Below are 6,024 nucleotides of genomic sequence, written 5' to 3'. Positions count from 1 at the left end.
CTTTTCGTCGGAAAATGCTGGTAGTTTTCCAATGCGCCGCGCCGAAAATCCGCCAACGAAAGCCCGTGGCAGTGCTGTAGGTTAACTAAGTACAAGGTTTACTTACAGCGCTCCTGGCATACGAGAAAAGCAATGCAGGCAACTGAAGCGGCCAACTTTGAAACTAAAAAGATATTGAAACTGTCAGTGCGATAATGCGCTCTGTCGAGAGGTTGAATGAGTGGATTCGTCCCTAACGCTACCGCCGCGACCCTGGCGACGGCGAGCGAAAGTAAAGCCCCCAAGCGGCATGCCATCACGTTTGAGAAGCCGACGAGCGTCGCGATAACTGTTCCTTGCGGCGCGGAGTTGGAGTGTGCGGCGGTCTGCTCGCGCAAGGTGCTACACGGGGATTGCCGGAGAGGATACGGTTCCTAATCGGATTTGTACGGCGCAAGAGGTGCAGCGACGACCCCGTACCGGTGAGCTGAAATTTCGGTCTACAAAGTGTTAAAATATCGCGACCCTGGTTTTAATATTGTCTTATATTACTGAGAAAAAAAAGAAAAACCTATTCAGGTGATCTACAGGGAAAACGCGCAGCGGTGTCACGTGCCCGTGCAAACCTGCGTTAACTGCAGTAATTTGCGCGCAGGCTGGGCCTGTGACATATGCGCTTTCTTGCGCATAGTGCAGTGTAGTTGATCGCTGAATGTTGCATGACTGTTACATGTTACAAAGAAATTACATGACCATTTTGTTTTTCTCCTAACATGACTTCTTGCAATACTTTCCTCTTTCGTAAATCAGGAAATCTGGTCATTCATTCAAGTGACAATTCAGACATCCAGCACGGCGTAAACTATGCACGCGAGTTTATTTAGTAATTTAATGTTGCGCGTTTTGTGGCATTATTTGTGCATATATTTACATCGATGATTGCTGCATACATCGCCAATGAGGCAGCGGAATGGTGCGGACACGCCCCTTATGTTGGCATGAGCAACTCGAAACATGCGCGAAGGGTCATTGGTCATGTGAGCGCTCCAGGTCACGTGACTAAAATGCGAGAAGGCTCGCTCTGCATGGGCGCATGGCATTGTTTGCTCTCGTGCGCTTTTTCGGCGATACTTGTTGGAAGAAACCGTTGGCATAAATAACTTTCTTTTTCGACAAGTAGTTCTAAGCTTGTATGTATAGCGATCTTTTAGTCTTAAATGTATTGCAATGAAGAAGAACAGGATATACAAACCTAAAGGAAAACAGTTATGGTCCCTGCGTATTTCTTTTAATTTTTATTTTTTATTGGCGCTGGTTAAAATTTGAAATTTGTACATCAACTTCCCCATGAACTTGCAGGCTTGTTTATTCCCGTTTGTTTCACGGATGTGCGCAGATTTGTAAGCGACCTGAATTAAATCATACGGCGCGAGAGGATTTAAAATGAATGGAAGCAGTCATTTGCATATTCAACTGGTACGCTCTGGCGCAGCAGAAATGCACTTTTCTTTTTTTTTCTATTGTGTAGCTTTAAATCTTATCTGCAGCGTACATCCATGCATGACGCCGATTTCTTCCCTAAGTACTTGGAGCATTTATTGTGCCGCAATTAAAATATGTTGTAAATTGCATCGTACCAATATTTTCTGTATACATTCGTTTTAAAAACGCCGGCGACCAGATTTTTTCGCCGCTAAAGAGGCAATTACGGCCGCATATGCCGCAGCCTACTTTAATTAAGGCCATCTTATATACGTGTATATAAAAGAACGAATGGCTACACGTTTGCATGTATATGCTCGCGGCAAGAACGCTTTATATGCAGGGGGATCGTTAAGCGAGAATTGGGCACGAGGCGGCTGTACGTAGTATATAGTGTCAAAGGAAACACAAGCGAATAAAACGCGGGCTTTCTTCACTTCTGAAAAGATGTGCTTTCCATAGACAGTTGATGACAGCGTCTTCTTGTGTGTAATGCACAGCCGCATTCAGGCTTAACCCGAACAGTGAAGACACGTATATAGAGGCATAACTTTAACTTATAACATGGGCTGTAAGGAGCAGGCATCCAATGAATTCTGAAGGAAGACGCATTAGGCTAGGCATCCCAACCCGAAAGCTTAGGCACCGTCCGCGAGAGAAGCAAAATATAGTGCTTAAGGTGTGTTCGGACTAAGTGTGACGGAGACTGTAAATGCAGATTATATAGCGTCAAGCGTCTGCAAAGATCCCTATTAGGTCGAGGTCGTTTAACTTGAAATCAAAGGAGAGTCCGCAAGTCAGGCGTCACTTTACGAACACGGAGGTCTCGGAAAGAAACAAACTTAGAAGGAAGGATGCACTTTTCGCGCCGCAGTTTACGATTCCGTACGCAATCGGATGAATCCATGTCATTTTAGTATGGCATTCTTACGAACTTCGCCGGGTTAACCTCCCTGCCTTTCCCACCCCGTTTCTCTTTTCTCTCTCTCTCTCTCTCTCGTACGTGCCCATTCCCAATCATTTCTGTTGCGGGAAAACCGAGGGAATTTTACTGGACTGCGCACAGAACGTTTCTGTATGCGTAGTGCATAAAAAAAAAAAAGAAAAAGAAATTATTTTTTTTTTGTCTTTGTAGGCGTGGCGATCCTAGTGTGCTTGTCAAATCTAATAAGTTGCTCTTACACACGCCGCAAGGGAATTGGGCTTTGTTACAATAGCAACGGTGTCCCATTAACATTTGCGACAACTGTAAGTAGGTGGTACCTGTACTGACTGGCCCTTTAAAGCATGTTCTTGCGCTTCGTTGGGTACGTCCAATCGATGGGTATGTCCAATATATATATATATATATATATATATATATATATATATATATATATATATATATATATTACACTCCTTTATGCTCGCGAAGGGGAATAGCGAGCCGCGTTGCACACTAATCGTTAACGCATCGGTGGCATCTCGATGACATATACGCGTGCACATAGATAATGAGCGTCAGGCCCGATTTGTCTATGCTTGCCGATGCGTCGGCAAATCACACTGCACAGTTCTGGGTGACGCATCAGTGACGATTCGATGACACATGCGCGCGCGCGCCTGTACAGCTGGCAGGCAGCAGCAGTGGCTTTCACCTGCGTGCCCCCTCTGTATACCCGAAGGCCGTGCGCATGCTAGCGGGCGCGCGTTTAATTCCTTCCGCGTAATTTTGGTGTCGGCGCCTTTATGCATGAGCGACGCAAGTTTCCGTGATGAATGCGCGCCGTATACAGCAGACCCCTTTCTTTATCTTATATTCGTTTCCTCTTTCTTTCTTTTTCTTTCTTTCTTTCTTTCTTTCTTTCTTTAACTGGAGGACATCGTGCGCGATGGGGCGCTTCGCGCGCACGCATCTAAAGTCCTTTACTCGCATCATGCTCGCCGCCGCGACTGTTTATATCTCGTCTTACTAAATACGGTGCAGCATGGTGGATGCCTGCGATCAGCAGGCGACGGCCAATAAGCAGACAAACGCACAGATGTTTTCACTCGTGATTGCTCAGACTCTGTTGGCTAGCTATCAGGACAGTCGACATGACAGTCAAGCTCAGTCGCGGAATGCGAAGTCGTAGCGAGAAAAAAAAAATTTTTTTTTTTCATTCGATTTATAAGCGCTTATAGGTGATGTCAGCCATAGCGCTAGTTCTCGCAGCGCTGCACATATTTGTGGAGAAAGCGCATATCTGTAGGGCTTTCGTGGGGCTGAACCATGTCATTTCGTGAACAGTGCGAGGCACGGTATGTAGCACGCCACGATGAAACGACCGACGCGATCGACTGCTGAACTACTGACTCCGCGGTGTCGTTGCTTAATAGTTAACATAACCTTCGTCAATTGTCTTGGCTTTTCAGGGACGATAAAGATCAACAGGTGTAAAGAGGAACACTAAATCAATTTGAACTGATAAAGTATTGAGTAAAAACATTTCATTCATTGGGCGGGGTATAAAATGTTTGTTATTACTGGAGAAAAAGAAAGCCAAGCTTTCCGTTTTTTTTTTTTTTTTTTTCGCGACGAAACCTTAGCGCCGGTAAGGTCACGTGACGTCATGACTTTCAAAGTATTTTCGTGTACTACTTGGACCTGTTTCGGGGCAGGAAAGGTTCTCGAAACTTGCTAGGCTGAGCATTTGGTTCCTTTCGAACGAATGTGTAGTCCTTCTTTGCTAATAAACTACCAGAGCAGACGGTATCAATCTGTGACGTCACGCGGAGAAATTGCGGCAACTACGGGGCGGCGTCGCCACCCGTCTTTTGTTCTGGCGCCCTTTTCTGGCTTATCAAAGCTCCTTTCACGGTATTTATTTATTTATTTATTTATTTATTTATTTATTTATTTATTTATTTATTTATTTATTAGTATGGCGCTCAAGGCCATGGGGCGTATACAGAGTGAGTGAGTACAAAACATTTGCCAAAACAAACAACATATGAAGTAAAAGGGAAAAAAAAATCAAACAAACAATTGCAGCTATTTCAGAAAGTGGTCAGTGATTGCAGATTTGAAAGAAGACCCATTTGCGGTACCAGAAGTCCCATTTGCAGTCCCAGAAGTTTCCATTTGCAGAAGCGTAATTGACTAGTGTGGCTTATTATTCTTCTTTAGTGTTTCTCTAACTAATTAGTTCCTCTTGCTTTCTCATACCGTGTTCGGTTGTTTCTTTGTGGACTGCGTTCTGTGACGCCGTTGCGTGTGCGTTTGATGATACGAGCGTTATCGAGTCTATCAAATAATGTCGGCTATACAGAGGTCTGATTACAGGCAACATTGACACTTCTTCGTGTGGATTACGCCTTTTCGGAATTGCGATCCGCCTTGGCGTTGGCGCTTCAAATAGACGTATATTCGCTGCTTAGCGCTTTTGCGATTGCGAGCATCTGCAACGAAACCACCGCGGTACACTTGGGTTAATAATAATATCCGTTGCAGTATTTTATTGATTTCAGCCTAAGAACAAGAAGCGTCGGTGGTCTTGAATTCAAACGAAGCGCTGCCCTTTCGTATTGGCCCTCCTTGCAAGCACTCTATGACGTCAATATGACGCATATATTATGTCTATTTTGTGCTGGCCATGGTGGTGCGGGCGTTGTCTGCGTCGCCATCTTTCTTGACCTCGTCATCTGCATGTCGTCTGGTCATGCGCAGTACGTCCCCCTGGCGAAACCTTGCAGACGACACGGTAGACAGAAGACGGCAAGCCTAAACTGTGACGTCTGCAGAGATCGGCGTTGCAGCTTCTGTGCGCCGAAGGCGCAACAGTCAGGATGTGAGTCCACAGCCATGCGTCGAACGAGGGAAGAGGGTATCGGTCTGGCGCGTTTGCCGGAAAGATTGCGCCATGCCACGTCGCGAGACGAGATATAGTGCGGTCGACCTTCCTCAATGGAATCGTTACGCGAATCCTGCCTGGTTTATACGTTACGTGGCTCTCATGTATTCCGACGGGCTTCCTCCATGGCTTGTGCCGCTAGCTCCTGCATGTACCACGTGCATCCATGCATATTCCACGTATATATATAGTATATTACCGCATGCCGCCAAAGTTGCAGGGACGGCTAACAGATTATGTAGTATAGTACGTTACGACATGGGCGCATGCATGCCAGTGCCTGTACGTATACATGCGGCTAGAGCCATCATGAACAGAAACGCGCGCAGTCGTTGGCGTCGAATAGCTTCCTGCCTGACACACATCATGACGTTTACCCGAGCCTGCTCTTTTCCGGCACTTTAATATAAGACGCCCCTAACATCGTGCATATCGGGCGCTCAAAATGTGAGCCGACGTGTAATCATTTTGAACTTAATTTACTTCATCGCTATATTGTGAAGACCGTCAAAGACATTGTGGCAGGCCCGTAAACGGAAACAAACATCGAAAAAGCAATAAATTAACGCGCTGACTTCTGCCGCAAGCTGCTGATATATAGAATTGAAGTGCACCGGTCAGCGAAGTTATGTGCGCGAGACATTAAGCCGAATCTTGTATTCGTTCGCAATCATCATCACCATCATCACTA

At 45.7% G+C, this 6,024-nt stretch overlaps 1 protein-coding gene across 1 annotated transcript in view; it reads left to right on the top strand.

Moving 5' to 3' along the window:
- The first annotated feature begins 315 nt into the window (after positions 1–315).
- The window catches only part of LOC119461152 (moesin/ezrin/radixin homolog 1-like), a 172,283-nt gene continuing 166,574 nt past the window's right edge, over positions 316–6,024 (top strand). Inside the window, exon 1 of the mRNA XM_037722365.2 lies at positions 316–461. The gene's annotated coding sequence lies outside the window, so the exon portion shown is untranslated. The remainder of the gene's footprint in view (positions 462–6,024) is intronic.

This window comes from Dermacentor silvarum, chromosome 8 (genome assembly GCF_013339745.2).
Source record: "Dermacentor silvarum isolate Dsil-2018 chromosome 8, BIME_Dsil_1.4, whole genome shotgun sequence".
In the NCBI taxonomy this organism is placed as follows: Eukaryota; Metazoa; Arthropoda; class Arachnida; order Ixodida; family Ixodidae; genus Dermacentor; species Dermacentor silvarum.
Note: the sequence above shows the minus strand (reverse complement) of the source record. Positions and strands in the feature narration are given on the sequence as shown.